Below are 12464 nucleotides of genomic sequence, written 5' to 3'. Positions count from 1 at the left end.
ACAGCTGAGATACTCCAGTAAATGTAATAAAAAATAAATATGATTAGGCTGGTAGTAGAACCTATTTATTTTCTGGAAGAACTCAAGCTTTATTGCTAGAACATGAATGTTTTCCAGTTCCAAAGCAGTTCACGTTTATAAATCATTCCTTTGAAAAGAGAAGGAAAAAACAGCACAGTTATCAGTTTACGTAATCATGACAGTTATGTAGCCTATTAAAAATCAAAGTCAAAGCAGTATTTATCTTTGAAATAAAGGTCTGTATTATTACAGCTAGCAAGAAAGGATTTACCAACAGTTTCACACTAAATCAATGTTCAGTAAAATTTGAGAAAATGCCACAGCTTGTTACACAAATGTCAATTTTATTGACACTAGCACACAACTGTATACAGTATTTTCCAAAGAAATGGAATTCATCATTGAGAAATAGTGAAACAGATTAATAGCAAGGTTGTAAGGTTAAAAGTACTTAACTACATTACAAAAGACATAAGAAAAGTGATATCACCTCAAACGCGGAAACAAAGAAATTCTGGCACTATGCCTGTCATACGACAGCAAATAAATGATTTGCACCTCTGTGAGAAGTTCACAGCATTGTAGTCTAGGAGTTAAATAGCACCTATTTGTGATAGAAAGATATAGATATATTCACATATCTATCTACCTATCTATAATCCTAAAACTAAGCTCTGATGTACTGTAACTTTTATCAGTACAACTCAAGTATTTCAAACTACAAAATATCAAAAGGACAATGAATTAGAAAGACACCCTATCTTACAGTTGGAAGACATTAACCTGGGAAAAGTAGTACGGAAAGTATCACAAAAAATGTGCCTGGTGGCTCACAGCACTGTGTACACACCCAACTGATAAAAGACTCTGCATGCCAATGCACCACTGACATTCTCAAAGTTATTTTGCAGCAAGCTGAAATGCTGCATCCTCCCTTTTAGTACCAATGTGGGCAGGAGCAGAGACCAAACCCAACCACCAGCACCTGCAAGCAAGAGCTCAGTCAGACCCCACCTGCCAATACACTGAACAAGTGAAAACTGAAACTAGTTAGAAGAAAGTGGCTGCATTATGAGAGGACCTCAAAATGTCCTTGCATTAGTACATTCTGGAGCCTAATTACAACCAACACAGCCACAGATATCAACACACTGGATGTTGCTCTGGGAAATGTGGGAAACAAGTTCGTTTTGGTGTGAAAAAATCAGTAAGCCATGAAGAAATGAAAATGGAGGTTCTTCCCTCCCCCATCACCAATCAGGACATGTGTCATGCTGATGGGTCATGGCAGTGCTGCAAAGCCACTTTCTCTTTTTCACAGAGGTGAGGAATAAATAACCTGAATTAACAAAGTGTTTCATCTGATCTCCTGCCACAGAAGAGTATATTCATACAGGCTCTACTCATCAACTACACGCTGCAGAATATAAACAGAAGCAGAAGGGAGAAGACCAATCCTATTTACAAGGTACTGAAATCCCTTACAATTTGCCCTAAAGGATTCATGGATTGACAAGCAATTATTAGCATATCATTTGCCAGATAGCAAATACTACTGCACACTGGAGGCCTAAATGGTTTGCAGCTGGTAACATGGAATTGTCTTTGCTCATACTTCAAGTGATTTTTATTTAGATTCAGAATTGGGCCATCTTTCAAATTTAATGTAGTCAGCTGTATACACACAAATCAAGAGAAAAAGCACAAAAGAATGTTTATCTGAGGATTATTTAAGTGTACACTAAAATGACATCATTGGAGGAGTGGGTAGGAATTATTAAGCATGCACTTTAATTATTTTCTAAGTATGGGTTTAAGAAGAGAAACCAACACTGGTTGATGACACTGGCAAATAATGAGAATGCACTTTACTGTGGCATGCCAGATTTTACCATCAATGCCAAAATACCTGGAGTGATTCTTAGTTCCACTGACACCAGAGAAAAGTGCTGCAGTAGTGAAGGTAACAAAAGAAGCAAAACTTAAGTGAAATCTATTCAAGACAGATTGAAATCTAACTTGGGGGAAAACATCTATGAAATGACAATAGCATTTTACATGGCCACAGGGCATGAAAGTATGGGTTACCCTCCTGGCTTTACATGTGTCTCAAATCTCTCCCAACCAACATACGTATTCCATGTGCTACACAAATAGAAGCCAGCAGCTAGAATCAAATACTTAACAGCTACACCCTTGTTAAAATACACATCAGTTGCTTGCTGCAGTTTGGGGGCAGGAAGGCACAGAGTGCTGGCAAGCTGTGGCTGCCCTGCCAAAGGGACAGGCTGGGCTCTGCCCTCGGCCACCAGAGGCAATCCATCCCACTCACTGTACCTTGGATACTCTTGGCTCCTGTCACACACAGCTGTGAACCCACAGGGGCTGAGGGTGGTGCCCATGGAGTGTTGGGCTGAGTGACACTGCTGTAAGCATGGCTCATATCAAAGGAAAACCAGTTAAAATCAGTACTTTCCCCATGATGAGGCAAGTCTCTCCCAGAGGTCAATTCACACCATAGGTGGCCTGAACTGCCTGCTGCCTCTTTGTTGACTACACAGGCAGCATGAGATGACTTGAAATCCCTGGTTAGAAACTAACCTAACAGGGGAGCTCCCCTCTTTGTGAGGGAGACAAATGGGACTCAGTGTATCCTGAAGATATTCCTCCTCCATTCCTTTTTTTCTGAAACTGCAGAATAACAAACTCAGACCATTTAGTGTTCTGCATCTACTTCAAAAGGAACAGTTCCCATTCATACACAGTGTTTTTTTAACAGAGAGGAAGAGTACAGAAGTGTTAAGATGCCCATGGGAATGCTTCTTTTCTGTGGAGTACTGAGAAGTGATAATGACTCAATTATGGAAAGTGAGAGAAAACATTATTAAAGGTGACTGAAATTCTGCTGGAAAACTTCATATACCGCTTAAGTCATCATCAAGTCAACTCTTGAGAGTTTTACTGTTCTCAAGGTTGTTATTATTACTCTTAGAAATTAAAAACATATTAAGAGCCAGAAAAGCACCTTTCTCAGTACCTGGAATGTTGCAGGGCTTATTCTCTCTTACTCCTACTCTGTGGCTTGCTGTGCAGTCAGGGGACGTTTGTGACATCCATATCCCATCAACTCAACTTTAATGTCTGATCAGTGTTTTCTAAACTCCAGTCTGGCAGATGAAACCCAAGTTGTTTCCCCTTTCTCCTTGTCATTACTAAGCATATCACTTATGAAGGCTCTTTAATAAGAAACTATCTGACAGAGCTGCCGCTGCTGTGGCCACACAGTCAAGCTTAATTTTCCATTTTCAGAGTGGTTGCATAGCTCTAATGTGCATCTAAATGTTTTGGTCAGAAAAGATATGTGGCATGGGGGAGAGATAGCACCAGATGAAGCAGCAGAAGTTTTCATATGCACTTCACCAATCACTAAAGTGATCAGATCAATCACCTCAGATTGAAGAAGAGTTTGATAATGGTGTCCATCCCTTCTTTCCCCAGCTGTGAACCAGGCACAGTCATGCTGCTGAAGAGTTATGGGATAGAGATTCTGCTCTGCTCTCCCTCAATGTAAGAAAAAAATCCCACTGACTTCCAGAAAAGCTTGAAGGGAACCAGTTCATAAAGCTGCACTCCTCTTCCCCATTACATGAATCAAGCTGGAGCAGTGGATACAGTTTGTTAGTCTGAAAAGCAGTTACACAACAGCTGTAAATTAATGTACAAACATCCCTGAATGCAATACCAAAGATTTTGAGAAGGAACAGGAATTAAAAACAAACTTGTGAAGAAATCCAATGTCACACAACTACTAACTCTGCCTGGCTTGAAGAGGAGCTTGTGAGGAAGAAAGGTTCACTTTGATGTCACAGCTGCAAAATGCACGCCCATGGCAGTGAGCAGAATTTGGGAAAATGGTGCACCTTCTCAAGGAACCAATTTCCTCATATTTAGGACAAAGCAACAGCCAGCAATTGGACAGAACAATTAAACCAGTGACAGTTTTACAGCAAAATACCAGTTAGAATGAGTAAAAGCCTTCAGGTACAGGTGAAACGAAAAATAATAATAATAAAAAAATTAATTCCATGCATACACAGTTAAATGGCTTGACATGCTTATAGTCTCATCAGGCTTGGTGTTGGTTTAGTAGCCAGCAGCCTCTCCAGCTGGTAAAGGTCCATGCTTTATTGGTGTGCTGCAGTATTAGACAGCGGTGAGTGTGAAATCAGACAGTAACTGCTGTTGGCCTACATCAGGGTCTCCTCCCATGTTAAGAACAAAGAGTGAGCATTACAGTCTGGGGAGAATGCAAGGTCACTGGGCATCAGCCCTTTGTCTAGCCTTGATCTCTCCAGACAGAAATAGAGCGACCTACAGAAGGTTTTCCTCTTGTACCCAGGCTTAGGGTTAGTTTGCCTTTGTTTGCCTTTAAACCAACACGACTCAGTGCCACAACAGAATTGGAAACCTTCAGCCCCCATGTAAGCTAATGCCACAGCTACTGTCCATTCCAGCAAGACACCTCCCCAGGAGTGCAGTGATCCTGCTTACGAGCACACAGCCCGGATTGCTGCGTGCAGCCTTCATTAGGAATGAAGGGCACTGACTGTGCTCAGTGAAGCCCAAATGCCCTGGAAAAGAGACCTGCTCCCCTCGCTACCCTCTTCTCTTTTGCTCCCCAGCATGGTGTGGTTTCTCAGCCTGAGAGTCACAACCTGGTGAGGGTTTCCATTAATTCTGAGGCGAGGAGTGCTCTGTGAGGCAGGATCACTGTAACAGGAGGAATCAGGTACTCCAAATACAAAATAGGCATTTCTGCAGTAAAAGGACATTGAGACAGTGCTCCAAACAATGCAAGGAACAGAAGATATACCATGCTTTGAGGATAGACAAAACATTGAAAAGGCTTTTTCTCCCAGAGAGGTACATGCTGACAAAACAGTGCATACAATGAAACAAAAAGCGTTTCTTTTTAAAAGGTATTAAACAAATGACAAAAATGAGAATGAAGTCCCCAGCACTGCCAATCTTAAAAATTAATTTTTACAATTGAGATTTATTTTAAAAAAATCTATGTATGTGCACACAAAGAAATCAGGAAAGGGCTGGGTAAGTGAACACTGCCAAGCTTATATACTTTTGTTAGTGGGCCCAGGTGATCTTTTTAGCAGGAAAGGGGAAATACAAGGATTCAGCGAATCAAATATTTTTAAGTGCCTCATGGAAAAGCAACAGACATGAGCTCTAACATTCTCTGAACTAAACAGAAAGCTCTACCTCTGATCTTGCTGAAAACCATCAAAGGCAAAAGCCTGCTCTCTTCTCAAAACCAGATATGCAGCATTTTAAAGAAAGCATCTAATCTAATTTTAACAAGCTTGAAAGCTCTTGAATCAGAAAGCATTCATTTTCCTTCAGCCTTCCATGCTCAGTCCGTGACAGCTGTATCATTACTGCCTTTAGTCTTGATTTTTACCAATGTGAACTGTAGATTTTTATGGTTCTCAGGGGCCAAAACTTAAAAAAAAAAAATCATCAACGAAAATTACATCTTAAAACTCCAACCATTCTTGAGCAAACTATTTATCATTATGTCATGCAAATTTATGATCCTAAGGTCTTTACTCCCTTTACTGTAATAACACCACCGTTATTTACACACATACTTGTGGAAAACGTGCCTGTGAATACATTGCTCAGCCAGGCACAAAGGATTTCCAGGTCTCATAACATTTAAAAGAAAGTGCTCACTGCTTTTAATAACAAATAACATAAACCAAGCTTATTCTACATGCTCTTTATAGAACACAGAATTAGAACAAAAGACAAAACACTCTTTAAACTGCTACATGTCACCCAAACTAGGAACTTTGCTCATATGATGCCTTTGATTTTTAAGTAGAAATTCTGTATTTAAAAATATCAATGGCACCACACAGCCTAACCATAGAGGAGGAACACAGAAGACACCTTTGCTCAGGATGCACATGTTGCACAACAATTATTTCTCTTACAAATAAATAACTAAGATATGTGCCTTTGTCTAGGCATACTTCAGTAACTATAGAAACTAGAGAAACAGAAGAGGAAAAATCTTGCTGATGTCAGTTTCCTAGGATTTAAATTTCCTTCCTTTCTAGAACCTGACAGTCGGGCAAAAATTTTTCCCGACGTAGCTTGACTGAAACCTGAGTCCACTGCTACTCACCTTTGAGAAAAGTTACATACCAGGTGATGTGAGCCTTGGGTCCTCAAGATGTTAACATTGTGCATCTGCCACCTACCATCAGAAGACCTACAACCATCACCACCACCAAGTAGGGGACACCAACAAGCAGCTGCATTTCTGAGAAAAGGACTCTTCTCCTACCACTTGTGTCTGGCAGCAGCTAACAAAAGAAAGGCCTACATATTAAAAATTGTTCCAGAAGATTCAATTTCCCTCATATATTTAGGGTTTCTCTTATTATTTTATGGAGAAGAGGATTGATCCCCTAAATGAAGAGGAAAGAGATGAGCTAAAGTATAGAGAAGCTGCCTTAGGAAACTACACTATTCAGAGAAAGAGAGAAGCATTATTGGAAGACTAAAAGGGATTTTGGCTTACTTCACTTTTTTACATGCTTGAAGAGAGAAACTCTTTCCTTCACACTCACTGCTCTTTCCAGCTGGTGACAACCATGCTGCTGAATGACAGGGATTCTCCAGTGATGCACATTTCTGTGCACAAGGCTGTGACACCCAACTTCCTCAAACATGTGTGGAAGTCAGGAAAAACTTTGATTGGTAATTCGTTTTTCATCATTAGAAGTTAAATTGCAGCAATTAAAATTTCATTCTAAAGTCACCTCTGACAGCAGTCCAATGGCTCATTAAGACAAATGAGATTAGTTAAACAAACACGGAATTTGACAGAATTTATAGGTCAGGCATCCTTTTTTCTGTTAAAGAACTGTTCCAGAAATAACCACACTTCATGCTAATTGCATGTAGATCATAGCAATGAGATCTGAATCACTGGTTTTACCAAAATTCAAAATTGGGTCTGCTTCATCAGTTCAACTGATCAACATAATCCTTGCTCTTTCTACTGGGACTTGGAACTCACAGAAAGAGTGGAAAGCACATTATGCCAAAGGGAACTGCAAATAAATAGGGCTAGATATTTTTTTGTGTGCTTAAGATGTTTTTTATTCTTCTTCTTTTCCTTGTCTTCCTGGAGCTCCCCAGAAGAAACTTCTAGTGATTACAGAGACTCTGTGTTTGCGGGCTTATCATGGACTGAAGAGGACAGAATTTAAAACATCTCTGCTTCTTAGTGAAGAAAAGAAAGGGGCTCATAAAGAGCTTTTAGATCTGTCTCATCCATTTTCTATTTGACTTTCTCTGGTCACCACCAAGTACTTGCATGTACAGATAGAGAGGTCAGAACAGGAACTTCTGGCATGAATGACCTTGCTTCAGAATGAACAGAGCTGCTTCAACTAATAAAAGCCTCACTGCAAACAAAAACCTGTCCTACAAATATTCAGGGGAGAAAATACAGGTCCCGAAGAAGTCTGGTCAAGTAATACTAGGCCCATTTAGTGAACTAATTCACAAAACATTGGTTTTTCACTCTTTACTGGGTTCTACTGATTACATTCAACATTACCAGTGCTGCTCTGTGGAGCAAATTCTTTCTAGTTTTGCATGCCCTTTAATCTTGAAGAAAACTAATAGACTGATATAATTTTTTAAACTATTGATATGCAATTCTTTCATTATGCTCATATGCCTATAACTAGCTCTGTATAGCTCATATAAGGTAAATGAGAATGGAGCAAACCTAAAAACTTTCAGTCACATGTTGACATTTTTTACCTATGAGAATTTCTCTTTAGTTTTTCTTGATATAACTTGTATTCAGTGTGCACTGCAATGGTTAGTGGGGTTGTGCCTGTTAGGCAGGCTGTAAGCCATGGGTGACATGGCAGCATTTGGTGTAAATCATCTTCAGAGAACACTCCTCTCTGCCTTATACAAGGAGTATGTTTGCTAGGGGATATGGACTTAAACCGTAAACAGTGCAGTCTAGGCCATTCAGATATCAATTACCCAAAGCTTCATACCTGGAATATCCTATGTAGTTCTTGGCTCCTACAACAACTTGCCACTCTCCATCTTTCCTTCGTCTATTTATTGACAGATTTCATATCCTGGGTCACTGAGGAAAACTAGATTCTAGGAAAGGCTGTCATGAAAAAAAAAAAAAAAAATCCAGAAGATCCCAAGAGGAGATCACAAATTTGAGCTGCTGCTGAATAGGAGAAACCTCAAAATTGTCTGACATGACCCTTCCACTGCCATTGTAGAGGATGGCTGAATGTGGTTAAGTAGTTGGAATAGCAAAGAATTAATTTAATTAAAATGAGGGCCTTTTATCCAGAGATTACCTAGATCTGCACATTATTACGGACAAACCCCTAACTGCTTTTGCAACTCACCTCCATATTTACCCAACTACATGGACAGAGCTGAATTCATCAACCCAACAAGAGGCTTCTTCCACATCCTCTGGAAAGACAGGAGATGGGTGATGCAGGACTATCAGCTCAAACTTGACATAGATGCTCAATCTCACCGGGACTCAGCGGCCTCATCTGTACCAACTGCCTAAGGACATCTGGGCACTTGGTGAGTTTGGGACAGAAAAGTCCATTATTGACAATAAAAATTTTAGAATGGTGAATCAAAACTACCATCAGCCACATTCTAAAATCTACTTGAATTGGTGGAAGAATCTGGTAGTTACTCTGTCTGTAACTACTTGCTATACTTGAGACAAAGGTACGCTTAGATCACTGCTGTTGTCCTATGTATTCCGATTGATAAATGTTTGTTAATAAGTGTATTCAGATTAATAAATAAATAAACAACAAACTAGAACTGACAAGCTCCTCTTGCCATGAGCACTTTGTGAGCCAGGACAAGAATTCCCCCACCTCATCTCATTTGCAGTCTTGCCCTAAAGGTTTCTGCTCTTTTTCTGCAAGGTCCTTTTGATTGTCCCACAGAAACAAATTCCCAGATGAACTCTAAGGGGCCTGATCCTATTTAAAAATATAAGTTTAAAACTCCTGTCTCACTTCACCATTCTTGGCAAGGGCTCAGACATGAACCACATGTCTGGGGGAGGAATTTGGCCCACAGACTGCTTTAATTACAACCTTGTCTGCTGATATTGAACGGAGCTTCACTGGCATTAGAATGCTGCAGAAGTAATTAATCCTAAATGAAATTATTTCCTATGTCATTTATAAACTTTACTTCTTTTAACTGGTAGAATTCCATGTGTTGAAACAACTACTTCACCATTCAAAGCTGAAAAAATGCCAGAAGACAGAAAACTCCTCATATTGCATTTCTGAGGATAATATTGAAGTGGGAAAAGAAAAGCTGTTGAGATACATTATTAGCAACTAGGCTAACTCCAGCTACCCAGTGGGTCTGTTCTTAAAAAGTTTAAAATTTAATGTCTTTGTAGGCATATGAGAGAAGAATCAGGCCTGGAAACAGTATCTGAAAGGATGCAAAATAGCAAACACTACTTATAAAATTTTATATACATTTAAATCCAAAATGAATGTTGAAATCTTTTTAAAGTAGCAGAAATGATTGTAAATCCTTTTGTGGAAAATCCATTGCCCGAACTCTAATTTTACTGGCTAATGAAGCAATTAATTCATCTGTCCAAACTGCTATTACTTTACTTTATACCTACTGATACTTTTCCTGCACAGGCAATAAAAAATAAATCAAAAGAAGAGTCATGCACCCACTCCCCCATGCTCACACTATTTGCTGATGCGAGCTTCAACTACTTATATTTCATCTTATATATTGTGAACTTCAAGGCAATTATTTTACAGCTATTCTAAATCCAAAACACAAACCATCCTGTTTTAGAATCATATACAAGCAAGCTTCTCCCTAATTATCAATCTCACTGGTTGTAGACTCATGCTTTTAACTACAGGAATAAATGAGAGTATTCCCTGTCCCCAAAATATCAGTATCTAAAGAGATGCTTTAAATGATTCCTGTTCAAGACTGAGATATCTAATCTCTAAGAAAACCAACACACTAAAGGAGGTGAAGGAGTTAATACTTATATTTACATAAAGATATATTTTACTTTCAAACCAGTATATAACAACACATGTCTAACTACTATGTATATAATAGGTATATTTTTAAATATCCTTCATTCAGATTAAACTTTGTTAAAGTGTGCATAGACCAAGACATTAGAAAAATTAAAAAGACTTCTTATTTTATAATTTCTGTAAAAACAATCTTGAAAATTTTTATATTGTCTAAATTTACAAAGTCCTTTAACTTTTTCATCAGTACTTATGTGAATGGATTAATCATTGCTGCATGCATGAACTGCATGATGCAGATCACCGAGAGTGACCTGCAGTTCAGTCAATGCTGTTGTTCATCAGTTAAAATTCTGGGATTTATTTTCATTCTTCCACAAGAAAAATATATAAAAGTTAAAAATAAGGCCAATTATAAAGAGCACACCTTGTCTACCAGCACTATTAACTGTAGAACAGTTTCCATAAAGAGGACCTTTCATCTGGATTTTCTTTCTTAACTTGGAGAAACTAACATCAGATTTTATTAGGATACCCTAATTCTCAATAATTCTAGCCTGTGAAAAGGAAGTATACACAGAATTAGTCTCTGTCCTTCTGCCCATATCCACTCTATGGATAGAACAGAAGACCATCACCCTGGAGCACAGTTACTCCCATCATTCTCTTGTCAGGGGATGAAAAATTTCTGAGGTGGCACTACTAAAAAAGTAGCCTATGACAGAATAATTTGATCCTGCACAGATAAAGATTTTTTGTGATCAAAGCAAAAAATAAAACAGCCACCATCTCCAAAACAGCCACCACAGAACTTGGATGTCTCTATAATAATTTCACTGAAAGTATAAGCAATTAAAAAAATTCTTGCAATATATCTTTATATTTAACTGATAAAGGATAGAAAGGATTGCCTTGCAAGTAATACTCATATCACTCTTCATTAGAGCTGTTTTGATCAAAGTCTTTTTCACTTGAAATGTATCTTTCATCCTGTTCTTTTTCTTGCCCAAGGAAGAGTTTGGCGTTTCAAAATCTCCATCACTAAATCACCCTGTTTAACCCACTGAAGAAAAAGACAATACTGAAATTTTATACATGCCTGATATGTACCCTCAGTTCATCAGATTACAAAAGGAGTTATGAAGAAGAGTAGATCAGACACATTCTTGCTATGAAAAAAAATTCCAGCATATTTCAAGATTTCAACAAGTCCTGGTCTTGAATATCAAGCTGCCTGCATTTGGCTGCAATTTTTTTTTTCTCCTAACTCTGTTGAGGCACTCGTAAGTTGCTCTCCTTATATGGAGAGAAGAAGATTGTTACAGACATATAAAAGAGCACAATGTACCAACTCGGTTTGATTGTTTGTTTTGTCAAAATAACTAGTCAAATATCAAAGCAGCTACAACATGTATCTAAAACAAGACTTAACACGAAGAAGAGGAGAGTGTTTTTAAGTCTTAGGGAGGTACCTAAATCAGTAACTATTTTCCTCTCCTCCTGCCTTTCAGAGGAGATGCAAACTGTTAAGCATCACTCAGACTTATTGTGTTCTAGCATCCTTTCCCTCTGGCTGGCCTGTACAACAATAATGTCTGAAATAGCCCATGCACTTGAAATTATCACCAGCCACTCATCATGAGCCCCAGGAGATGCAACCACACCGCTGAGCAACCACAGTATCCCCTGGTCTCACACACACTGGTGCCTAGCAGCTGAAGACCTGCACACCATCTTCATCACTGAGGCCAACAGACACATCCTCCTCTACCTCCTCATCCAGCTGAAGGCTTCCAAAGGAGTACTTATTTCTAGGCATGGGAGAGGAGCTCAGCACAACGGGGTTCCCAAACACCAGGGGGTGAGTGAAGGGATTAATGACTTCTGAGTCAGAATCACTGGATTCTGTCCCACTGCTGGTGGAGCCCTCCATCATCTGGATGGCAGCCATGTGATCCATCATGCCACTGGCACGCAGCGACTGCATCACTGGGCTCTGCTTTGACTGTGCCCCAGCTGCCATACCATTGGCCATCATCTTGCCTTCTGGAGAAGACATCTTAGCCACCCCACCTCCTTTGCAGTATCTCTCTGATCTATACTCCTGCCCAGGGGTTGAGGATATCTGGCTCAGGATAAACGGATCTGTAACTGACTTATTGCACAGATTATGGGTTTTCTGTGCTCGAGGCCGTTGAGAACCTGGAGAATATCTGCAATAGCCATGGCAGTTAGTGGCATGGCTGTCCTCCTCCCCAGTCCTCACCCTGCAGTCGTGCCCATTTTCTGAGACATAGC

The 12464-nt window shown here is 39.4% G+C and overlaps 1 protein-coding gene across 4 annotated transcripts in view; it reads right to left on the bottom strand.

The window, feature by feature from the left end:
- FARP1 (FERM, ARH/RhoGEF and pleckstrin domain protein 1) overlaps nucleotides 1–12464 on the bottom strand; it is a 202330-nt gene that overhangs the window by 34388 nt on the left and 155478 nt on the right. The window lies entirely within an intron of this gene.

The sequence above is a fragment of the Ammospiza nelsoni genome, chromosome 2 (genome assembly GCF_027579445.1).
Source record: "Ammospiza nelsoni isolate bAmmNel1 chromosome 2, bAmmNel1.pri, whole genome shotgun sequence".
Lineage (NCBI taxonomy): Eukaryota > Metazoa > Chordata > Aves > Passeriformes > Passerellidae > Ammospiza > Ammospiza nelsoni.
The sequence above is the reverse complement of the archived record's forward strand: the minus strand, read 5'-3'. Positions and strand labels throughout refer to the sequence as shown.